General features: G+C 36.3%; 1 pseudogene; it reads left to right on the top strand.

Annotated features, from left to right (window-relative positions):
- Window positions 1-6312: 6312 nt before the first annotated feature.
- LOC149247908 (uncharacterized) overlaps window positions 6313-27178 on the top strand; it is a 44834-nt pseudogene continuing 23968 nt past the window's right edge.

Genomic DNA, 27178 nt, shown 5'->3' with positions numbered 1-27178 from the left:
GGTAATCTTGAGGTAGAGCTGCAGCATTAGCTGGTATCTGCAAGGTTGCATATCTGTTAGCCATATTTATAGGGTTTAGAGGATTAACAGGGGCAGCTGGGATAATAGGAACAGTGGGTACCACAGGGGTAATAGGTAAGGGTGAACCTAGAGTGTTGGTCAAGGGGATATGTGCAGTGGATGAAGATGTGAGAGGAGGACTTTGAGATGTGGATGGTGAACTAGGGGAACTAGGGGTAGACCGGAAAAGGACCTTGCATGGAGTAGAGATAAGGCTGGGATGATCTGAATCTGAGGTTAGATCAGCAGGCTGCTCCTGCCTTTGCTGCCTCCTAATGTTTCTAGGGATGGTATTTGGATTATCAACAATGATGGGTGGATTAGGGTCAGGATTTGCCCTAGTGTGCCGTGGATTTTTCTTGGGAGCCAGCTTCTAACTGTTTTTTAGGATTTTATAGGAAATTTTTATATCTTCAAGGACTGGATAAAGATTTTGGAATGGCTATATATATTTCAAAGCTGAGATGAAGACTCACTGAAAAAGCTCTTCCCTAAAGCTGTCAATGTGACACAGAAACAGCTTTGCAGGCCTCCTGACTGATTTCAGGCTTGATCTGTAGCTTTGAGAGATGTATAGAAATTGGAAAATCCTAAGAAGTCCCCAGTGGAGTCGCCAATTATGTTAACACCCAGGTTGTTCCCTTTGACTCTAAGGGAATACGGCCGGGGTAACCACTAACCAATCTTTGGACCACAGTTTCTAGCCAAACTGTAATCAGAGAGGGCTCTCTCTTTATGATTTGTCTATGTTTTGGAATAATTTTAGGCTAGCTATGAGTTCAGGTTTGTTTAAGGTCTTTGTTGGATGATAATTTTAGTCAAGATACTTATGAAATTTCCAGGGTGTTCTAGTCCATTGGGCAATGGAGTCAGTGGTCCTTTAGTTCTCTGATATGCTGCTTTGATACAGTGGTAATGCTGCAGAGCCAGTTTAGTGTCTGAGAAATAATGATGTGATACTATAATTAGATGTGATGTGTTTCAGGTAAGGAAAGGCAATTAAGAATCTTTCGCTTAAATGATCATGGAGAAAACAGTGAGAATGTTAATCTAGAAGCAGTAAAGAATTTCTAAATAACATTCATATTTATGGAATCAGCGAAACATGAGCAATTAAGAATTCATGTTCATGGCTAATTCTGAAGAAAACATATACAACAGTAAAGATTGAGCACTAGGTGTCATCAAAACATGTCCAGTACTATTCTTTTACTATACTGCTAGTTCAGTAAAACATGAGTGTGTATTGATAAACATAAGAAGACAAAACAGAGTTTGAGAAAGACTTATTATTCCATCAGACAGCAAAGGAATTCTGCACCAGTACGCATGGCATCAATATGACATCAGATGTTTCAGGAAATCACTGAGCTCTTCCAGCCCTTTGTATTTAGATAATTCTGAAAGTGTCAGATACATTTGTCTCATAGAGAAAATTACCAACCCCTTATGAGTTACTCAGGGGAGTTTATATACAAAATTTACATCAAAAATATCAACGAATGAGTTAATATCTCATTTATGATATGCTAATCTCCGGAATGCAGTAGCTGAAGGAGTGAATGCTGCAGTAATTCCTTAATGCTTCAGCTGTCAAAATAGTCAGAAGATATTTGGACTTTATGGCTGTTAGAGTCGGTTGGAGATGCGCTGTTCAAAACTTGGCTAGCTGTCATCGTCTATGTGATGAGTCACTTTTTAGCTGCTTTTAAATGCTAACCCTTTTCTGCTGTTTGTCTTCTAGTGACCTGGAGCTGGCAGTGGCCGAATGACTGAAGCTACCGTGGCAAAATCTGGAGCATTGCCTGCCACCAATCCTCCTTAGGCATTTGATGTCTCCGAATTTTTATTAAGGTCTCATCGGCCTCTGTATACCGCCAAAAGTTAGGAGGAGTTTCAAACAGATGGTTTGCCTCATTTTCAATGAAGAATAGGCCTTCAAGTTTAGTGTACAAGCTCTGTCCTGTTGGAGGCCCTGTTTGCTCAGGAGTACTGCCAGATGCAGTGATTTGATTTTCAATAGAAGTAGCCATCCTGTTGGTAAATTGGTCTCTGGTGATCAATCTTCCTGTGCTGCTTAGTAGGCTGGGCAGTCCCTTTGCTTGCAGCATCCCCATTTTGAGTTTATACTCCTCCACCTCAGCCTGTATTTCATAGCATTTTCTCTCCACAGTTTGCACATAATTTCTGAGAGTTAGCACCTTTTTAGCTGTGAGGATGGCCTCTGTTCTGTTGTTGATGCCAATGGCTGCCAGCTCCTCTTTGTCTTGCCCGTTCAAAAAATCTATCAGTCTGTTTGCCTGCTCAGGTCTGTTTCCCAGCACTGTTTTGGCCCTCTGGATTTCTGTCTGTGCTTGGCCAATCAAATCCATTTGCTCATGGATTGTTTTGATGGATTTCCATTGTTTGGTGATAGTTTGGCCAATCTTACCCCATAAAATTCGTTTTATGTCGGCCATGGCACTTTCCAGATTTAGCTCCTTCTCCAGGGCCTTTTTTTTGTCCTTTAGGGCCTTTATTTCTCTGCCCTGTTCTGCTACAGTTACCTTTGATTTGTCATACTTGGCATCCAGTTCTGCCAATTTTTCCTTGGCCTTCTTTATCTCATTTTCCTGGAGCTCCATTTCCTTGATGGCATTAGTTAATTCTTCTATGCTTGCATTGGCATCTGGGGCCGTTGTTGTTCCTGCTGCTTCTGATGTGGGGGCCACTGCTGCCCCTGTAGTTGTTGCTGTTGTTGAAGTTGTTGGAGGAGCTTGGGATGTGGATTCTCCCTGTTTATCTTGTAGTGCTCCTTCTAGCTCTTTCTCCAGATTGAGGACCTTCTGATTCAGCTGCATGATGAGGTCTAGTTGTTCATCAACCTGCTTTTCCTTTTGTAGCTCTGCTGTCTGAGGGTGTTCTGTGGGCAGCAGTCTTAACCTCTTCTTTAGTGCATTGAGGTCATCCTCCTTTTTCTTCATAAGGGCCCTTACACCCTTTGGATCCTTAGGATCATGTCCTAGGTCTATGATAATGTCCTCCAAAGATTTTATTCTGTTATCTTTGCCCAGGGAGGACATTCTCTCAAAATCCAACTAAGTGTTGGTATTTTTGAGTGACTCCTTCAGTTCATGGGCCATGGTTGCCTTCTCCACCAAGGTCGCATAGACCATTTCTCCAGTCTGTTTGTGGAGTTCAATTTGGTCCATGGGGTGGATGTCCTTTTCCCTTACCTCCACCCTTGTCTTCACAAAATCTGCAGCTGAACTCGGCTGCGGTACTGTAGGCCTGAAATGACTTAATATCATTTTTTCTTCTTTAATGTCATAGACAGACATTAATCTTTCTTGCTGGGCTGGTGTAGCATTCATAAATTGTTTGTACACCTCCACTCTTAGCAAATCATTCTCTGCCTTGATTTTCTTAAAAGAAGCCTTAGTGCTTTTAGGCTTCTTGCTTTGCTGAGAAGAGGATGACACCTGCAAACCAAGTTGCAAGCCTTGCTCCTGTTGGAATGAGCTGGTACATGTGTGCTGGCTTGCTTCCCTGTCTTTCCTTGAACTGTCAAGGAATTCCTCAGTGATGTCTTCAACTTCTGGGGAGTCAGCCCTTTGCCTTTTTGTCTCTGGCTGATGGGAGGATCCACTAATAGTAGTGGACTCTTCTCTGTCTCTTTTAGTACCCCTCTCCTCATATGCTGGGATCTGCAAAATTGGTGCTATTAGTGGCTCAGTTTGTGGAGGAGGAGTTTGCTCTTGCTGCTGTTCTGTTTTCTCCTCCCTCTGCAGCTCATTTTGCTGTTCAGTTTGCTGCTCAGTTGAAGGGGCGGCCTTCTCTTTCACTGCTTCCTCATCAGCACCCATTATTCCTTTTCCTTTGTCTAAGCCTGGTGCTGCTGTAGAAGATGCTTGTGTGGCTGGTGCAGTCCTTGAGGTCGAGGTCCCTTCTCCTGCTGAATGAGGCCGTTTGAAGGGTACCTGCTGCACAGAGTCTAGGTCAAGAGTCTTTTCTAATTCCTTGACATTCTTTATCATCATTTCTTCTTCAGTTAGTTTGTCAACTATAGAATCCTGTAGCCATTCCTGCTGGTTGGCATATTTTTCAATATGGGGATAACTACAATGCTTAATGCCTACTAGCCTGTACTTGACTCTCCTAGTAGAAATGAAGCCTTCAGGGTCATAATGGACCCACCGAAAACTATATGACAGCTAGTATTTGTCTTTGAGGATCTGGTCAGCCTCTTCCCAACCTTCCTTTTTATTCATGATGAAAGGGCCCAGCTGATGTTTGAACTTGAGGTGGGCTTTCTTTTTGGAGCTGTGGAAGTGGGTAAGGTCAGACTGAATCAGCTACCTATAATACTCAAGGGCAAATATCCTCATAGGCACATATTTTGGGAGCCTGAATGGACAAAGCTCACAGCCATACACTCTGATGACTGTATGATCCTCATATAGATACCAATCACCTATTTTGGACTTCTTGGAAAGCTGCAAAGCTTTCTGTATTTCAGTTGATATTCTGGGAGGAGGAGCCCTCATCAACAAGCAGGAGACAGGGTATACAAACTGGTCAATAAACTCACAATAGGAATAGGGTGAATTTTGGACCAGGTGATAGACAGATGTCCAGAAGATGACAGATCTTCTTTCCCCTCTATAATCCAGCTTTTTGATGTAGCATGAAAAAACCTGGGACTGATAATACATGAAAAGATGGTAGATGTAAGAGGAGTACTTGAAGACACCCTGTCTGTCCACTTTCCTCAACTGATCATGAATTTTGTTAGCTATGAACTTAGCAAAGTTAAACTTGCGGGCAGGGGGCTGGCCTGGACTATAAACAGATAACAAAACCAGCATTGTTCCATCCACATGCTCACTGGTTCTGTACCCCAGCACATAAGAGATCATATCTAGTAGTAGTCTACTTGTTTCTGTAAAGGAGACATCCAGATAGGGAGGTGGCCCTGCAGGCTGGCATTAAGGTTTCATGAATGTCCTGGTGACATTCTGAATCTCCTCACTAGTCATTTTGGCAGCAGCATCCAGCAGATAATTCATGGAAAAGGGAAATAGCAGCTCAGTTTGGTCAAAGTGGAGCATTTTATTAATGGATTCAGGATTGATGTGAAAGAGGATGCTCCCAGATGGAGACTTAATGGCTCTCTGCTTTACATCATAGTTTTCAGCACATAGGCGCACAATCTGAGGGAAAACATTGACAGAGGGGAGGCAGTAGTATGGTAGGTTTGACTCCCATATCCCATAGGTGTCCTTGCCATTCAAATAGTCTTCTCTCAACTGCCTGAAGGTCTGCATGAAGTCCCTGTTACCCACAAAGTCTTCAATAAGGGAGTCCCTGTCAACAAGAGGCAAGGCCTCCAGGTCTTTGTTTGGTGCATTTAAAGGAGTAACATTGAGAGCTGTGGGTGCAGGGGCAACCATTGTATAATTTGATTGTGAATAATGTAATTGCAGTGGTTTGCAAGGCTCCTCAGAGTTCAGTGATAGCCTTAATGTTGACAATGCTTGAACTCTTCTTCACAGTGAAAGAGGCCGGCTTGTTTCTGCAGGTTTTAGTAAATTCACAGGGGTTGTGAATTGTTAGGAATGATTTGCAGAGGGTGTGCAGGATTTATTTTGGTTAATTTGCAGCTGGCCTGTACTCGGCAAAAGGGAACAATGCCGAGCACCTTGAGGACAATTTTATGGTTCTAGGTGCATGGGTCGACTGTTTCAATGCCGAATTATAATGCAGAGGCAATGTAGGTTACTTTAGCTGACTTTCAGGTAGCAGACACAGTTGAATTTAGGATTTTGACAAGTGTTCAATGGTGAATTTACAGAGAAATGGAATGCATGGGCGAAATGGGGAAATATGGTGAATACCTGGATAAAACGCTCGACAAGCCTGCGGGTTGAACCGTGAAGGCTTTGTGGTAGTTGATTTGATGAGTTGGCACGGTCGAAATTTCGAATTTGGAGGTCCGAAAGCGAGTTGGTGGTAAGGCAGCGACAAGAGTTCTTTGCAATTCGCTTGAAAATGACACAAAATGGCTATTTTGGGTGTTTATAACGACCAATTTGGCAAAAATAAGTAATTGGCGCCTTTCCGCCGATGACGTCAGCATGACGTCATGGCGGGCCCGGGTACGGGTGACGTGGACACTGAGCTGGAGGCCAGCGTGCCTGGACGAGGTGGCAGGCGGATGTGGCGGCAGGGCAGCGTGGAGGGCCACGGGGCGCGGGGGCGGGCGAAAGGGATATGACGTCAGGATGGCGTGAGGGTGACGTGCACCGGATGGGCGGTAACGGGGAGGCGGTAAGCGGTCTCCCCGCACCGCCTTTGGTGATAAGCGGTATCGGGGAGAGGGGCTCCAAACAACCCCAGCGCTTGACACGCGTCTTGGGTACGGGCCCTAATACCGCTGTTCCCCGGATGCTAAAGGGCGGCAGATCGAGATCTGTAAATGCCCGCCCACCGTTGGATCGTGGGTGGCAAAGGATCGACAGCTGGCGGGCCTTCCGACGGATCGTGCAGGTTGGGGGGTCCCGCCGGTTTATTTAAATATTCAATTAAATACCTTCGGCGAAAAACTTTAGGATTGTGGGTTTTCGTGAGTTTTTGGGGTTTTTGGGTTAATTTTTGAAAAAGGGTTTATGGAGGGTTTTTAGCAGAGGTGAGGTTTGAGCTTATGGAGAGGTTATTGCTCTTAACCAGGGGTTAGAGTAATCCCTTGACAGGGTTGAGCATAGTCCCAGGTGGACTAAAGTCTCCCTTAGACAGACATATTTAGCTATAATGCTAAAGGAGGATATTTATAGAGTGCTTGGGGGTTTATACACCATGGTGTTAATAATACTAGGGAAAGGGTGCCATAGGGGATTTACATAATAGAGTTAGAGTTAATATGGGGGAAAATGTGAATGAGGGGGAAAATCACTAAGTTTACTTGAAACTTACTTAGTTTAGGGAGTAGATCAAAATGAAAAGAATTTTTAGACAAGAAATGTGGCTTTTCAATGAATAAAACCATCATCAAACCTCAAGTTTTTCTAAGAAATTCAATTGATGAGGGGATGTTAGTAATGAGTGGGAAAAGGGATAATTGGGAATTTAGACATGCTTCTTTGTTTTTCTTTTATCATCTTGACCATCAAGGTTAGATCTGAAATAAATACCACTTCTGCAACCCCATCTACTTACCCAGCTACTTTGCCTAGCATTTTTTGTTTCTTCTTGGGGGGTGCACTTAGGCTTGCAGACCCTTACTTTCCTTTTCTTTTCTTTGGCTTTTTCTTTGGCTTTTTCTTTTGTTTTTCTATCTACTTCTACCCTTATTTCTTCCAAGGTCCCAGATTAAGCTATTGGGAGCCTTTTCTTCTCTACCTGAACTACTTGTCTGCCCAGATTAAACAGTTTGGACAGACTTCTTTCTCTATTCTACAACTGAAAATTTAAAACATGACATGATCCAGATTAGACTGTTGGACCATCCATAAAATTTGAGTCCATAACAAGCTATAAGCACAGATTGTATTCTCATGGAAATATGTGATCTTTGCATCATCAAAGCAGAGCATATTTGGACCTTTTCAGTGCCAGTCATGAAATATGAAACCTATTGGTATAGGTAGCTAACACATTAAACCATATAAATACCAGCGATATGACAACAATTAAATTCGCATATAAAGAAGTGAAAATTTAAGAGAACTTGGTTGTCATTAATCATAAAGCAAATCTGACCAAGTTCAAGGCTTCCAAGTACCACCCGACCATAGACATGGCTTAACCAAATCTCCCTTTCAACCAGTCACCCCCATGCCATATTCCAAGAATGAATCTGGGATATCATAGAACAACCAATCCAATAACAACCAATGGAATCCAGAGGTTAAACCACCTCCACCCTCACCAAACTGTGATCACATCAAAACTGGTGCTCCGATCATAATTGACCCGAACTTGGAATGCCATCTATAATCCATCACTATCATTAAGGAAATTTCCATGTCATCGTCTCTCAGGCTTTACCACAATCCGATCATCAATCACTACACCCTAAACGAGGACTAGTCTCTTAGGCTTGACCACAATAAAAACCTAGATAACTAGGCCCTAAACTGAGACTTCTCCCTCAGGCTTCACCATTTATCCTGCCAAAACTGGTCAAGGGATTCGTAGGCCTTTGGGAATGAAAATTGAGACCACCTCGGCCTTGGATTCTAAAATCCATTGGACAACCCAAAGCTCAAAACCGAGATAAACATCCTAGCATATCATGGCATCCATAAAATGGCAAGGTTAGGCTGAAAACCACTGTCGTAACATGACAAAACCATGCCACAGATAGTAAGAGAACCATACACCAACATGCAAAGCCATGCATGTCCAAACCAGTTATGAAATCACACATGCAAGAGGTTACCTACAAGTATTCCTGTTGAAGTTGCTTGATCTTGTGAAATTTCCTAGTCTTAAGGAACCCCTACTGTAGAAAATTTGAATCTACTTCACTTACTTGATTTTTAAATTACATTCATCAAGTTATTCTTTTGAATACTAAATAAAATTAATTCTGCAACCTACACTAAATAAATATTTGATCTCATGAAACAAAAAATAGAGCAAAGAAAAAGATACATAGGAAACACTTATTTTTGGACACAATAGTCCCCGGAAAAAGCCAATGCGGGAAAACTGGCGCAAAAATTATGATGGTTTTATTAATATGCAAGAGAAATATCTGAATACAAATCGAGGATGCTCATCAAGAAATCCTTTACAACGAAAATACTGGTAGAAAGTCTAAGTGATTTTTACCTCACTTTGCCTGGCAGAATTCCGATTGATCCACCACAAGACTAGCTAACCCCAATTATTTCTGAGTCTCCTCTTCTACCTTATGCATCAGCTTTCCCGATTGTTTCAGTAGTTCTTGGAGGTTCCATAAGTTTTAGCTTCTTCCCTCTATGTCAGCTTCCTGGCTATTATGGAAATTCACGGCAGTTCCTCTTGCTCCCGTCACTTATATATTTTTCCCTCTATGTCAGCTTTCTCGACCGTTTCGGTAGTTCTCAACAGTTTCTACTTTTCGTGGAAATTTCATCTTGTTCATGAGAGGTAGCTTTTCTACTCTATTGTCTCTCTCTGCCTCTCTGTCTATATTCTCTGGAAAGTCCTTCTCCTAGAGTCTCACTACCCCTCTACTATATAGTGATCACTTAGTTCAAATTGCGCAGCTTCTGAGCCCCAAAAATCGAACAGCAGATGAATTATCTCCCTTTTTGTGTTTTCCAAATGAACCCCAAGCCTCCATTTTATACTTTTCTTGTTGAATCTTCAACGACCAAGATTAAGTCTCTAATCAATGGCTAAGATTAAAACATGACTTCATCTACCTTATAGATCATTCTCACCCATATTTCAATTAAAACACATTAATGTTTTAATTTTCCTAAGTTTAGACTTAGGAACCTCATTAAAAATATTAATTATTTTAATAAAATACAATCTTGGTGGAATTTCACCAAATTGTTTCTGGGTTATTTAGGAATCAGGTGCCTTAGCCTCTCCGCTAATTTTCAAGTCTAGATCATTTCTTATGCTACCAAAAACTAGCACTCCCTCTTAGCGAGGAAAGTGCTCTATTTGCTTTTGAAGCATCTCCCTTTCTGCATTGTTGCTGCCGCCAACACTGTGATGCTGATTATACTATACCACTACCCATGACACTTCCATTTCCATTTTCGTATATGTACTAAAACTCCCTCTCAAATGTTGCATATGTTATACTGCTAACACTGCCAGTGCTACCACTACATTCATACTACAACTTAGTTGCTGAGAGAATCAACTAAAAAACATCCAAAATTAGTTGAACTTAACTGTGTTCAACATAATACAATGAATGTTGGAATATGATTGCTACTGATTCTGACCCTCTAGATCTTTTTCACTGCTGCTAACTCCTACACTATGCCAATTGCATTGCTGCCATCCTTGTTCTGTGTTCATCAGTCTCTGGTCCCAATCTAATGCATCTATCCTCCAAACAATCCAATGCATTATCTGACACTAATTCCATCTTCCTAATGCTGAATCTTGGGATCCTGTAGCAAGGAATTGATCCAGGTGGTGGACTCCTCGAGGACCTTTCCCACATGTAGTCCTCCCGACCCCATCTCCCTCCTAAAGATGTGTGGGAGCTCATGGCATACTCTTCCTTGTCAATATTTGTGGATGTAACCTTACTATCATTCTTCTCATCCTTATCCTTTCTCTTCGAAGGACACTGAGAGGCAAAGTGACCCAACTCACCACATGTGAAACATTTCACCTTCGAAATGTCCTTCTTTCACTTCTGCTTTTGTTGTCCCGTCGGTGCTAGAGCTATGTTTTCCTACTCCTCGATCATCTTTGAGGCACTACCATTGCCACCATTGAGGTTGACCTTCAAGAGGTCCCTCCTTAACTCCTCGTGTTGAAGAGCCACCCACATATCCTCCCATGAAGGTAGTTTTTCTCTTCCCAATATGCTTTGGATGAAAACTAGCCATTCATCTGAGACTCCATTCAGGGCTATCCCCACCATCGTGGTTGGCTAAGGAGTGGACCCCACTGCAACAAACTAGTATCTAGTGTCCTGAGGACAGATAAGATAGAGTTTCATCCCTTCTCCCTTCTACATGAAATTCTATTGTAACTTTTGCTCCAATTACATCTTTCGTTGTCTAGAAGAGCCTTCATATAAAGAAGATAAGGCTTCTGACATCTCTTAGGTTGTATGCTTGTCCTACAAGTGTGAGACCACATGATCTCGAACTCCATCAAGAATCAACCTCTTTGCCTTTGCTTGCTCGGACTTGTATTTCATTTTCTGATCGTTGTCAGTAGGAACAACCACAACACTTTTGATGGAGCAAGTTGACCTCGATGAGATCAAGAGGACAAGTTGATATCTATATGTAGCATACATTGTCACAGGTTGATGATAATTCCATTGTCATCTCTTGGGAACCAATGATGGATATATACAGGTTGCTGGTCTCAATGTTGCTGACAGATGCTTATGGTGTAGATCATATATGGTGCAAATCATACATGGTGTATGATAGTTGTTGATGACTATCATGGTCTTGTTTAGATCTTTGGTCCTTTTTATAAATGTCATGTATATATCATTCTATGTAAAGGTCATATAAATACCCATGATGTAATAATATGTCTTTATTTGTCGTATTACTTTAGTGAGTACTTCTTGGTCATATGATGTAATTTGTACCCCCACTATGCATGGGAAGGATGATGTAATAATTGCTATATTTCAGTCATGTATAAACAACTGGTATATCCCCATTGGGTTGGGTAGATGAGTCAAATTTGGTATATCCCCACTTGGTTGGGAGGTTGATGTATTTATGAGTTGTTGGTAATAGGAAGTTCATACTTACATAGTTGAGTTATAGAGTCATGTTATTCTTTTGGAAAATATTTTTGCAGACTCTTCATGTGCTCAGTGGGAGCATGGATGGTATAGTGCATCTCAGCATGTACAAAAGGGGGAGTCTAATCAGAGAATTCATCATGTGCCTAGCGGGAGCATGATCAATATTCATATTCAGCTGTTCAGATAAGAAATTCTTCATTTTTGTCAGCCCCTTATGCTTGATATCAATGGGGGAGAGTATCTTGGTCTTCCCTTTTCCCTTGATGTCAAAGGGGGAGAGTATTTTTGTTTTGCTTGTTATCAGCACCAACATGGTTTCCATCAAGTGCAAAGGGGAAGATTGTTGGCATTATGATACATTCGTTTTACTTGATGGCAACCCACTCGTAGCAGAACAACTCACTTGTATATGGTAACTAGATGAATCTACGTAACTAGATGATTCATCTACAGGAGAGATATCAGATGTGATAGAATGCATGGAAGTTGTATTTACAAATGTGACAAAATGCAGGGCAGTTCAAAGGAATCATTTTGGAAGTAATATGGAAAATCACATTATAACAAGTTTATTCAGAGGGAACAAAGTAATGGTACAAAAGAATAGGATGAAGGAACAAAGGACTACAAATAATAATCAAGAAATTGAAGAAAGAGAATGGTTTAAGAAGTATATGCTGGTTCACCTTGTCCAAGTAGCATATACATGCAGGCTCATTGAATAGAAGAAACATATAGGTATGCATGCACTTTCTCAGAAGGAAAAGTGCTTATGGGATGGAAAATCAAGGTTTTGGTCTGTGGTATTGGTCTAAGGTTTTGGTCCAAGGTATTTAGTCCGAGGTATTTGGTCCGAGGTGTTGGTCCGAGGTTTTGGTCTGAGGTTTTGGTCGAAGGTATTGGGCTGAGGTATTTGGTCCAAGGTATTGGTCCGAGGTATTTGGCCTGAGGTTTTGGTCCAAGGTATTGGTCCGAGGTATTTGGTCAAAGGTATTGGTCCAAGATATTTAGTCTGAAGTATTGGTATAAGGTATTTGGTCCAAGGTATTTGGGATAAGTGGTTTTGGTCCAAGGTATTGAAAAAGGCCTAAAAGTATATGAAGAGAAGCTCAAAGGGATAAATGCACAAGTCATGAATATCTTATGAAGTGTTAGATCAAAAGAAAATATGCATGTTATGGGTTTCTGATGCTTTGCTTGATCTAGACTAAATATGCATCTGAGCATTTGATGATGGATGAGATATAATGATGGATTAGGATCATAATGACTTATCATTATGTGATCTGATAATGGATGGGCTAGGACTAATTGCTAACACATGTTTCATCCTTTATCTGTGATAATTTGGATACGTTTAATGTCGGGAATTACAAGGAAGTTATGAGTAAGTATTTGAAAATCTATATGCTGGTTCTCTTTGGTGAAGATGCATATACACAATGGTTTGACTCTTCCAAGTAGAGTATGCAAAAGAAAATATTGATCTTCAAGGATGACTAATCTATGAAATTAGTGCTACTGTTTTATTATTTCCTTTCAATGAAGTCTTCTTAGATCTAAAAGTAAAACTTAATGCATAAAGAGTTTTTGTCTTATTGATTAATTGATTGAGAAAGAAGGGTTATCCTTATTGCTATTTATTTATAACTCTTTAATATGACAGTATATATTCAGAATATCACCCATTGGTAAAGTTTGTGGTTTAGAGGTTTTATGATTCAGTATCTTTAGAGTTATACGTAGGTTGGGAAAAAGGAAGTAGCATATACATGCAAGTTTTCTTCATTAAAGGAGCGTATACATTCTAACACATGACTTGTGAGGTTACAATTGGTTCTAGTTATTGATGCAGTGTTTTGGGTTCAAATTTATGTACTGGTTACAGTGATTTGTCTGTTCCAGTTGTTCGGTTGACTTTGATTAGGTTTGAATGAATGATTGATTCAGTTCTGTGAGAGGTTCAGTGATTGTATGATTCAGTATGTTAGAGGTTTCAGTGATTTTTTGATTCAGTATGTCATAGGTTTCAATGATTGATTGATTTAGTTATGGTTGATTCAGAGATTGATGATTAGTTTCAGTTATGTTAGATATTGATGATTGAATTTTAGTGATTGATTTTGATGGTTATATTGCAGTGGTGATTGATTTTGAGCTTCAACGTTGCTAATGGGTCTAGTATGAAAATTGGATGAAATGTGGCCTTCATGTGTATTGTTGTGTACCAAGACCATCCACTCTGAAAATTTATGAAACATGGTCCCTAGAGGATACTAATGGTTGGAGCATTCAGTGTGGAAGTCAAATCTTCCTGCCAGTAGTGGCTAGTGATTTTATCAAGGGGTTGGAGCTCCCTTCTAGTAGCAGTTGGATAACAAGTGAAGTTGTAGCCTTCTATAGGTCGGAGCCTACGTACTAAAAAATATATTGGCTTGTACAAGAACTAGGGGGTTGTAGCTTCCTTCCAGAAGAAGCTAGAGAATGAGAGAAGGTTGTAGCCTTCTGCAGGTGGGTGCCTACATACCGGTATGAGTCTGCACCAATACAAGATTACAAACATATTTTCTTATTATTAAAAGAAGAAAGAGATGATGGCAGTAGGTGCTCTTCACCCACATTGTGTTTCCACCTTAAATCTTGGTATTCATGTGTGTTTCTTATCTGTGATGGTTTACTCTATTATTACTGCACATGGTTACTATTTAATATTTAATGAAGTATTGATGCACTGATTAAAGATCAACATATGATGAATTAACTGAATCAGAAGTTCACTAGATATATGTTGGTTTCCTTAAGAACAATTGCATGCACATGAGAGTTCCCTTCACTGAAGTAGCATATATAAATCTAATTATGGAAATGAAAAATTTATTGATTTTTAGATATGGATTCACCCCCCCTCTTAGTATTAGTTCCAACAGCAACATGAAATCTCTAGCATGACTCATGAAGAAGAGGAAGAAATGCAACATGCTATATCAAAATTGCGAGACCAAGTGCAACAAATTTCACTCTCACAAAAGGTAACATAAGCTAAGATGGATGGTTTAAACAAAGGTCTGGAAGCTAATATTAATGGTGTCGAAGCTAAGATGGATGGTGTGGAATCTAAGATTGATGGTTTAGAAGTAAACATTGAATATTTCAATAAATATAGGGAAGGCTTGAAAGGAGGTTTGGCAAATTTGCTACAAGAAATGCTTCCTAATGGTGAAAAGGTAGTAGAGGAAACTCATGATGACAAAAAAAGAAATGTTGGTAATGATTCCATAGACTCTAATGTTGGAATGAGGACCCACCATATTCCAAAGATGGATATGAGGAAGTTTGATGGAAAGGATCCTGTAACATGAATACTACAAATGGAGTAATATTTCGATCTCCATAATGTGGAAAACACACCAAAGGTATGCATTGGGACTTTATATTTGGAATCCAATCAGTCTGTATGGTATCGATGGCTTTTCTCTCATAAAAAAATTGTCACTTGGGCAATGTTTATGTATGAAATGATAGCGCATTATCAAGATACAAAAAGAAACACCTTTTTTAGCCAATTGATAAATCTCAAACAAAAGTATTCAATGGGGGAGCACATTGAGGATTGCCAAATATTCTATATAAGGGTAAAAGATATTCTAGAGGAGCATAGGATTGATGTTTTCATAGGGATTTTAAAGGATAATATCCAACATGAGGTTTTCCTTTGGAAACATCATTCATTGGAGAAGGCATTCAGGTTGGAAAGAAAAATTAGAAGAAAAATTATGGCAGCAAGGAAGCCTACCAAAAACAACTATAAATATGGAAGTTTTTTTGTCCCTAGCCTTCCACAACTTACAATGTTGACACCACAATAATTGGAAGAAAAAAGACCAAAAGATATTTGTTACAGTTGTTACAGAAAAAACACTAAAGGTCATAAGTATGATGAGAAGAAATTATTTTACATAGATGATGTAGAGGAAGAAGAAAAGGAACAAGAAACATCAAAAGAAGATGATACACACCAGGAACAAACCCTAGAGAAAGAGTAAATTAATCTAACCATATCTTGTAATGCATTGGCTAGAATTAGCACTCCTCAAACTATTAAGATAGAAGGACATATCAACAACAAAACGGTAATAGTGTAAGAGATCGAAGGAATTGAATTGCTTCCTATATCCAACACTACAGTGTTAAGTGAAGGTTGCAAATGAGGTAACAATAAATTACTCTAGAAAGTGCCATAACATCAAGCTATCCATGGGATAATATGTGTTGAATAGTCCAATGCTTTCCATTCCATTGGGTGGTGCTGATGTGGTACTATGAGTCTAATGGCTACAATCTTTGGGTATGATAGCTTTTAATTTTTAAGAACTTTTCTATAAATTTTTTTTAGAAAGAAAGGAGTTGAATTAAGGGATATTGCAAGGAAACGAGGAAAGATAATCATCTCTAACAGCATAACAAATCTTGTAAATAAATAACAATATGGCGTAATTGCACAATTATGTTCACTAGGGGTCACTAAATCAAAATCATCTATTTCTCGAGATCTCCAAAAAGTCTTGGACAATCAGTCGAAGGTATTTGAGGCTGTGAAAGCCCTACCACCTATTCATGATCATGATCATGCTATTCATTTCATTTCATAAGATTTCCTCCAAACATCACGCCTTATAGATATCCCTATGCCCAAAAGAGAGAAATTGGATGTATGGTTGCAGAAATGCTAGAGGCTAGTATAATTCAACCTACTCAAATTTATTTCTATGCTCTAGTAGTATTGTTGCACAAGAAGGATGGATCACGGCACATGTGCCAGAATTATACGGAGATCAAGCTCACTATTAAAGAAAAAATTTCCATTCTTGTCATTGATGAATTATTGGATGAATTACATGGAGAAATTTACTTCACCAAGTTGGACCTTCGTTCAGGATATCATCAAATCAGAATGAAGACTAAAGACATTTAGAAAACAGGATTTAGAACTTGTGAGGGTCATTATGAACCTTTTGTCATTCCTTCTGGTAGTACCAATGCACCTTCTTCATTTCAAGGTTTGATGAATTCCATTTTCAAACCCGTCCTCAGAAAATTTTTGTTGGTATTTTTTGATGATATACTAATATACAATAAGTCTTGGAAGGATCATGCTGAACATGTTGATAGAGTGCTCAAACTATTGGAGGAGAAAAAATTATAGAAAAGAACATCAAAATATTTCTTTGGAGTATTGTATCTCATGATGGTTTTAAGGTAGACCCTTGAAAAATTAAAGCCATTCAGGAATGGAAAATCTCGACATCCATAAAGCATCTACGAGGATTTTTGAGGTTGAAAGGGTATTATCACAAGTTTGTTAAGAACTATATGAGAATAACATCACCTCTACCAACATTACTGAAATAATATGCATTTTCTTTGACTGCAGAAGCAATGAAAGCGTTGGAACATCTTAAAGAGGAAATGTCCCTAGCATCGTTCTTAGCTACACCAAACTTCACAATTTTTTTTATTGTGGAGCGTGATGCCTTAAGAAATGAAATTGGTGCTATTTTAATGAAATAATAAAGACCCATTTCTTTTTAAAGTCGTCCAATCAAAGGAAAGTATTTACACAAAGCTATTTATGAGAAGGAAATGTTGGAAACAATACATGCACAAAAGAAATGGTGACCTTACCTAATGGGAAGACATTTCAAGGTAAAAATGAATCATGATAGTCTTAAATAATTTTAATAACAAATATTATCTTTAGAAGAGCAAAAAAATGGGTCACAAGGATACTGGGTTATGACTCTGAAATCATCTACAAAAAAGGGAAGCAAAATGTTCTTGCATATGCACTGACAAGAAAGGATGAGGCGGTGGAAGCATTTGTTTATGCCATTTCTATTATCCAACCAGATTGGATAAACGAAGCAAGGGATGAATAAAAGAATGAAGAAGGAGTGTGGGAATGCATTCAAAAGTTGCAGCAAGATCCCAGTACATCTGATAGAGTTATCTAAAAAAAATATTCATTATGGTACAAATATCACTTATACCTCTGTAAGAATTCCTAAATCAAACAATATATTCTTCTAGAATTGTACACCTGTCCCTTAGGAGGGCATTCAAGATTTTTAAAAACTTTCCACATGCTTAAGAAGGATTTTTTTTGGGATGGACTTAAATCTGATATTCAAAAGTTTGTGGTGGAATGTTTGGTTTTCCAGCAAAATAAATTTGAGACAATTAAGACACTAGGTCTATTACAACCTTTGTCCATTCCATGTCAATGTTGGGAGGAGTTTTCAATGGATTTTATCGCAAGTTTACCCGAGTCCGAAGGAAAGAGTGTCATCATGGTGGTGGTTGATATACTTACCAAGTAGGGACACTTCTGTGCATTATCTCATCCAATTAAAGCAAGTATAGTTGCTACGGAATTTAGGGAAATAATTCAAAAGCCACATGGAAAACTAAAGATTATTGTAAGCAACATAGATACTATTTTCAATGGAACTTTTTGGACATAATTATTTTCTTGTCTGGGTAACTAGTTAGCTCATATCTCATCTTATCATCCTCAATCTAATGGGGAAACTGAGATAGTGAACAAATGTTTCGAAGGATATCTTCGTTGCTTTGTATCAGATAAACAAACACAAAGGGTGAAATGGTTGCCTCTCGCTGAATGGTGGTATAACACTTCCTTCCATAATGCAGCAAAAATGACCCCATTTATGGCACTTTATGGATATCATCCACTATCCATCAATCATATTTAAGAGAGAATTCTAAGGTTCAAGCAAAGGAAGATCACATCGAGCATGAACAAGAAATTCTCCAACTCTTAAAGGATAACCTGACTCTAGCGCAGACTAGAATGAAACAACATGCAGATCAACATCGCAACAAAAGAAATTATGATGTAGGTGACTGGGTATTTCTATGACTACAACCATACAAACAAATGTCCCTCAAGCAAGCTAATAAGAATAATAAATTATCGCCAAAGTATAATGGTTCATAGAAGGTGTTGCAAAATATTGGTACTATGGCATATAAATTGGAACTTCCTTCATCTTCCCGAGTGCACCATGTTTTCCATGTTTCATGCTTAAACAAGTTTATAGGTGACAAGCTCCTAGTTCAAACAATATTGCCAAAAGTTGACAAGGAAAAGTCATATTGGAACCTGAAGAAATCACTGAAACAAGAACTCGACAACTATGAAATCAATCAATTTTAGAGTATCTCATCAAGTGGAAGAACTTATCCGCTGAAGATTCCACACGGGGGGATGAGAATTTTATACATAAGCATATAGAACTACTCAAGTGTTGAGGAAAAGACTTTTTTGAAGAAGTGGGGCATGTTAGGTCTCTATAATACTAGTGTATTCTCTTATTATTATTGTCATTGTAACCCCTTATTGTTATTGTTGTGCCCATGTTGTCCCCATATTGTTATTATTGTGCCCTATAGAAGCCCACTATTGTTATTTTTGTGCCCTTACATTATTATTGTTATGTCGACTTTGATTATATTGTGACCCTTAGACTGCTATATATAGAATGGAGGTATTGTCATTTCTATCATCCAAGAATTGTTGATTTGTGTAATGTAAAGGAGGTTCCCCCCTCGAAGAGGCTACTTTTGAAATCATTGATCTATCTCATTCTTCTATTTTGTGACTTAGTTGCATAACACTTTTATGTTTTTTATCATTTGTGATTTTGTTATTATGTGATTAGAGCAAGTGCTACTAATTCTGAGTCCTTAGTTTAAATATCACCTAATTAAATTAAAAAAATCTTGGACACTAAGATATATATATATATATATATATATATATATATATATTTGTGACCAAGAAGAATCCAGTAGCCTGCTTGAGACATAACTAATGGTAAACCTCTGGGAGTCTACCATGTGTCCTCCTCATTGTAAACCGAGTTGCAAATAGAGGGATTTAAACTTTGGATCTATCAATTTACACAAATTTCACATTACTTCGATCACAAATTGACCTATCCCATAGAAAAAATATAATATATTTTAATTTTAATTTTATTATAATATTTTTAAAATTGTTTTATTATATGTTTTATTTTTTACTCCATTAAAATATTAAATCAACTTTAAAAGTTTTTTTATTAAATACATTGTTAAACTTTGCATATATGAGTACAAAATCTCTTCTCATCTACAAAGCATATATGTTACAATCAAAAGTACAACTAAGGGCCAAACAAACAAATAATTACAAAAGATGCAAAGTAGTCTTCTCTAACTATGGTTAACTAATAGCAAGAAATATGAGGCAACCCATCTCATGTTCGAAAATGCTATTTCATACAAATATAATAAACTAATATACGTGAAGGTTTGTGAATAAATTAAATTAGGAAACAATTTAAAAACATACAATAATAGAACATTTATATTTTTTATTTATTTTTTGTTTTTAAATGCTATTTTTAAATTGAATAATAAAATATATTTTCAAATTACATATAATATTTTAGTAATAAATTAAATTAAAAACAAAATTATGAAATAATAATTAAAATTTTAAAATAACATTAGTTCCTTCTCCCAACATATACTAGTTTCTTTGTGGCTGTGAAAGCAATTTTCAACACTGGTTTACTCATAAATCTTTTTGGTCTTTAATAATGGAGAGATTAACCATCTGAAACATTGGGCACATTAAAAACCCAGTAGATAGTTCTCTTCCAAAAATTTCTAACCATATGAATAACTATAGAAATTATTTGAGAAGCTACGCATCAAGATTTAGGAATGAGTTTTTCATTTAGCCTTTCTCAAATTTTGCAGACACATTGGAATCTTTACCTCTTTCACCTGACTCCTTTTTCCTCAAAAAATAAAGGATCTGGTGCGCATTTTAAACAGGAACCGACATGTCCATGCTACGTGCTGAAATAACGTATGCCAGGTATCAATTAAACAAACTCACAATTTTTTTGTATTCACCTAAATCTTTATTTTTTTATCCACTGTGATATTTAGAATTTGATTGAATTATGCTCATTCTTAGCGCCCGCCACCGCTTTTTCAATTTATTACCAAAGTTCAAATAAGAAAACTTTTGACGTTATAATCATCTTAGCATAATCCAAACTTAATATTTTTCATTGTCAATTAATTTCCCATCATGGTTTGAAATCTTCTCATCCTATCTCCCATAGTCCATGTAATTGTTTGACCCAAAACATCTAGACCGACTCATCTATATATATGGACGTGTGTGGCTTGACATATTTCTTTCAAATTCCCACCTCCCAGTCCACTCCACCAGTAGCTCCCTCAACTTTGTCTAGCTACAATCCTCCATTGTCACCCTCGACTCCATCCCCCAACGGACCTCTGCCATCCCCATCGCTAATCTCCATTGCTTCTAGAAAGCTCGCCACTACTGAGACCCATCTCTTGAGCTCCCAGTTGACAGTTAATACCCATCTTTCAAACTTCCATATGATAGTGAATACTACGACCCTTCCGGAAAAAGGAATAGCTCAAAAACCGCCCTTCCGTTATGCCATGAACCCAACCTCCTCCTTGAACCTGGATTCCTTAAACCTTGACCCCTGACTGAACTATGAATCCATTCTTAACCCCATCCCACCTTTGTTTAACATTTATTTTGACCGCTTTTCAAAGTTGACGTGTTATATACAGCGTTATCGCTTTTCAAATTTGATGTGTTGGGTTTGATTTTTGGACGACACATTTGTCATCTAGCAACACATTGGGTCCGCGCTCGATGACTTTCATTCCCATATCAATTGTATTTTTTTTTATATTCAACTTAATATGGAAATTGAAACAAATAAGTCCCTTCCTTTCCTACATGTCCTTATTACCCGTCTTCCCAATAGATCTCTCCCCTGTCCGGTTTATAAAATAAAGACTGATATTGACCATTATCTTCACACCCTATCACATCACAACCTTATCCAAAATTCCATTGTTCTTAAAACTCTCATTACTAGAGTTCTGAAAATCTCTTCCCCCAATTCCTTTCACTTGAAAAATCCCATTTGTAAGCCTTCAAAGCCAATGGACTCGATTAAAAAAATACTTTCAAGCTATTTCTCACCCTAGATCCAACACCATCTTGTGGCCAAGTTACACTCTTGTACATTACATTAACCATAGATCTTATACCAAATATCTTGGCTAAGAAGAATATTAAAATTGTTTTCAAGCCTCATAAAACCCTCAAACAATTACTGTGATCAGCCAAAGACAAATTAGACCCAATGTAACGATCATGGGTTTATGAGGTTCCTTGTTCATGCGCGAAGTTCTATATTGGCCAATCATGTCGTCCTTTCAAAGCTCACCTAAAGGAGAACATAGTTGATACATTCCACAACTGTCTATCAAAATATGTCATCATTGAACACCTATTTAAATCCAAACATCTAATTCATTTTGATCATTCTAAAATCCTAGCCTTTGTTCCATTTTACAACTCGTGTTTTATTCGAGAAGCCGTGGAAATCTAGAAGAATCATAATAATTTTGGTAGAGAGGATGGATACAAACTTAGCTAATCATGAAAACCCCTAATCCACCATCTTTCCCACTCAAAATTTTAACCCCATCTTCATATTAATTTATAGATGTTGAATCAATTCCTATTTTATTTATTCAATTATAAAATAGCATTTTCATTAATTCCCAAATCATTTATTTAAATTTTTTTTTTTTTTTATCTTCAACTATCAAAATTGGGTCAACTTACTAATTTTTATTTTAATAAAATATTTTGCCTAATTTAATTCTCATCCCAATATTATTTAATTCTTTTTATTGTTAACCCTTATATATAATTTTCTGTCTAATTTTTAATTAATTCTTATTTTAATTTATTCTCTTAATTTTGGATTGGTTATAAGTTTAACTAATTTTTCCATTATCTTAAGTTATTATTTTAATTTATTCAATCATTTTTATTAAAAAAAACTAACCTTTTTTTATTATTATTATTAATTATTTTTGTGAATTAATTCTTATTTTTTATTCTTTTCAATTAATTCTTAATTTTAATTCTCCTAAAATATTATTTTTATTTCATTCATCATTTAATTATTAATATTTCAATTTTAAATTAACTATGTAATAATTTTAAATATTGATGATGATGATGATGATGGTTAACGTCTACCAAGACCAAACGTTGGTCTATCGAACCTAAAAAAGAAAATTATTTATTTTGATTTAAGATTTTATTCCTATGCTCAAAAATCTTGGAGAGAAGCCTCCCGAGCTCACTATAATTTTGACAATGTAAAAGGCTAAGAAGGTCAGTATTGTAGCAAAGATTGTGAAACTAAGATCTAATGTGGTTGTATGCAGGGCACTCTAAGAGGAAGTTTCCTATTCTCACATATATGGTAGATCCTTTCCATGCATGGCATTTTAGGAACTGCCTAACGACGTGTTTCACTATGGCACTCATGAGAATTCGTTCTAATCTTTGCTATATTAATTTTCTTCTTTGAGCTAGTTAAAATAGAGAGATAATTTTGATATTCTAGGGTGTTGTTCATGACCTTCTTATAATAACTCAATTTTCTTTTAGGTGCAAAATCTTTTTCACGCCAGATTTTTTCTTTGAACTTAGAAGTAACAATATCTTTAATGTTATTTATGTTTTGCAATGCATCATTCTCGTTGATCTCCCAATAGTTTAACCAGGCCCTTGTGTCTTTATGCCACCCCCGATTGAACCTTATAGTTTAACGAGGCCCTTGTGTCTTTATGCCACCACTGATTGAGCCTTAGGTGGTTTTCGCTGGAATTTAAAGCTAGCTTAGGAAGTGTATGATGATTTATGTTATTGAGTTTGTGCTTGTACAGCAGAAACTAGCTAGGCTCTCAATAGGGGAAAGACCTCCTTCTATAAGGAGAATAGGATAGGGTGTATTACTTTTAATTTTTAGGTTATAAGTTATAAAACGATTCTGGATTTCCTCAATCTTTCTCCATGATTCTGTGGAGATGGTGCAACCCCAAACCTCAAAGCCAAAGGAGTGACTAAAGTTTCAAAGAGGAACTTCTTTTTATCCCACATTACGAGGTTTGCTATTTTACAATTATTTTTCCAACAATTTTTATTTCATATATTAAATTATTTAATTTTTTTTAAACATGTAGTCAAAATTTTAATTATTATTTCAAAATAGTAAAAAAATAAATTATTTATTAGCACATGTTTATTCATCAATCTCTTTGGTCCTTGATGATGGATGGAGTAACCATCATAAACATTGGACGGATCAAAAATCTAGTACACAATTCTCTTCCAGAATTCTCTACGAATATGAATAAATGTGGAAAACCTCGATCTCCAATAATAAAATATCTAATAATTGAAGAGACGCAACTAAAAAATAAGTAATATTATGTTCAACTTTAATGTTAGAGAAAAAATAATAACAAAAAACATTAGAATAATAGGGAGAAAGCAAATAATATTATGTTCAATTAGAATAATAGAGAAAAAGATAATAACAAAAAAATTAAATTATCAAGATTCAAAACAAAAAATAAATCATTGAATTAAGGTTTTTGTGATCCATATCAAGTTTTTGTGACATGTTTTAGACGATAATCACATCAAAATCAATTTGTTATTTGCTTCAAACCAACAAGAAAATTAGGAATTGATGAGACTAATAATAAACAAATACAAATAACAATGAAATCAAAATAGAAATTTACAAATACGTAGACCATAACATAAATTAAAAAATTAATAAGAAGAATATTTAAAAAATTAATAATATGAATATTTATATATAACTATAAGGATAATAAGTAAAGGGAAAATTAAAGAAAATATATTTTTATCAAATGTTTAAGGAAATCTAAAAATAAATTTATAAAATTATATGAATAAAATAAATATACTTTGGAAGACAATTTTTGTATAATATAATAAACAAAATGAGTTAAACGAATAACTGAAAAGAATAATTTAATTCAAAGAAAAAACATAAATCCTAGAAAATGAAAAAGCTTTTGATTTTAATAATCAAATTTTAAATAAATAAAAAATCTTAGAAATTCAACGAATAAATCTAAACAGAGATATATAAATTGACTTCTATGTATTGGTTATATATATGTATGAATGTATATATATATATCCAATAAGAAGAGTTAAAACATAATTAAAACATAAATAATATATTTAGGGAAAAAAACTCAATATTTGAATTCCTTTTTATTTAAAGAGTAAATGAATATCAAAAAAATGTTCAATTTTTTAGTATATGACAATGTAATATCCCCTATGTTGCTGTGAATACTTTTTTTTAAGTAGTTGAACTATATTTAGTAATGACATAGAAGCTATAATTGATTTTTCTGGAATAACTATGATAATGTAATTAATAGATTTGAATAATATTAAAAATATAGCTTTGGAGAATTAACTTGGAAAATAATAAGTAAATTAATATGATCATTATTCCAATTCAGAATCCAATTTCAATGGATAGGATGGAAATAAAACTCTCCTAAATTAGTGCTAAGTATCCCAAGGATTAAATCTATGTGATTGATTAGATGGGGAGAAAAAAAAATCTAATAAATCACCAAGTGTGGGGAAAGAAGTGTAGGGGAAGAAACACTAAGAATGGGTGAATAAAGAACCATAGTAGAAAAGACCGGCTTTAAAGAAAAAAATAATCTTAAAAAAAAATTAGGAAAAACCTAGGCTATGGGGATTCGCAAACAAAAAAAATCAGACTCCATTATGGAAAGTCTACTAGGGGAAGCGAGGCATATGAGTGCCTTTACCAGAAAAACAAGTGGTTGTTGATTTTCTGGGAAGGAGGATCTTGGCAGGGGGAGAACGAGGAGAAAAGGTTCATATTTGCGAGGAAAATCGTTCTTTCCAAGTTTTTTCAGTTGTTTACCATGAGAAGTTTTCTAGATAAAGAATATTGAAATTCCTGTAATAAGAATTATTGTGATGTTTAATTGGATCAATTTAATGTACTGTTGGATTTCGTGGTATGCAGTGTTGTATGGATGAGAATATTTTTGTTTAGTTGTGGTAAAGGATGTCAATCAAAAACTACCATGATATTTTTTCTAACCAAGCCAATATATTTATTTAGAATGTAGTCCCTTTATTAAATTATGGCACAAAATTTCAGTTTTTAATGAGTTTGGTCACTTCCTTTGAATCTTCTTCCAATAAGGAGATGCAGACCAATTTAGAGGAATGAAATTTATCAGCTAGGAATAAAAAAAAATAATGGTTACAACACTAGAATATGATGTATTATTTGACTAAGTTAGAATATTATTTGACTAAGTTAGAAAATTATGAGGAGTACACATATAAATTTTAGGTATGCTATCCCTGTGGAGTTGTAGCGGTAAAATAAATAAAAGGACTTTGGGATAGGCATGCAAATCACATGCAGATTTTGGATAATTCTTAGGTGAAAGGGTCCTGAAACTTCGAATAATTATTATTATAGAATTTTCCGTTACTCATTATTATAGAATTTTTCGTTACTCAAAGAGGCTTCAGTAGAAGACAACTTACCTATGAAGTTATAATACTATAGGCTGAACATATACAGATGTATTATCTATTTTAGTAATACATGAAAGTAAGTTAAAATTCCTAACAATGGAATAGTAGAAAACTTACAGGTCGATTTAACCAATAGAGGGGAAGGAGTCTCAAGTGCTCTATTGAATGACTAGGAAACAATAAGAAAAATGTTTTGAGAATTCTATAAATGTTACCTCTGATGAGGAAAGAAGTTACGATGGAGGTTCATGAAATTTGCCTGAAATTGAAAGCGTTATTGTAAAGAGATGTAGGTTCAGAACCCTAATAATAGAGGTGATAGGACTATAACGAAGCAATATATATATTTATGACACCAACAGAATAAGTCTACTAGGAGGTGCTTCTCACGGAGGCAGCGAGATATGTTAATAAACAAAACAAATAAAGAGAAAAATAAAAACAACTTGATATAAAGATCTCGGTAATACCTACAACACTCATATTTCCAGCTAACAAACGTGAGGAAGAGGGGAAATTTGAAACCACTTGGGCATAAGGATAGGTGCTACTTCAATGAAGAAACCAATCAGTAACTCAAAAATAATTAATGTTGTCGTATCTCTAGCAATTCTTGTTATATCGAAAAGATTTTAATGTATGAAGAAATAGAGAAATTCTCTTACGCATGTCTTAATATCACTTGAATCATTTTAATCTTTGCACAAAGAAGGAAATTTAAAGTTCCTAATAAACTCAATCACAGAGTAGTAGATACCAATATAAACCATCCAAATTTAGTATATGTATTCTCATGGCTAATCCATACACAGAGAAGAAGTTTAGGAATCACCCTGAACTCAGCCAACTGGAGTTATTAAATATCAGAGTTTGTAAGATTTACAGTCAATGCCTTAGCAAATAACTCATAGTACTTACAAATATCCCTCTTGTGGGGAAACGATTGCTCTCTACATAAACTCAAATAAATAAGTGTATATAAGTTATGATCACAACAATCACAACTCACAATTAAGATATATTTCAAAGCGAGGATGCACGCATATCTGAAGTATTCTTTTTCATGATAACATGATCAGTAGACCGAACCATGTGGG

This window comes from Pinus tabuliformis, chromosome 7, assembly GCF_031772625.1.
Source record: "Pinus tabuliformis cultivar Carrire ecotype Pingquan chromosome 7, CPIR1, whole genome shotgun sequence".
In the NCBI taxonomy this organism is placed as follows: domain Eukaryota; kingdom Viridiplantae; phylum Streptophyta; class Pinopsida; order Pinales; family Pinaceae; genus Pinus; species Pinus tabuliformis.
The sequence above is the reverse complement of the archived record's forward strand: the minus strand, read 5'-3'. Positions and strand labels throughout refer to the sequence as shown.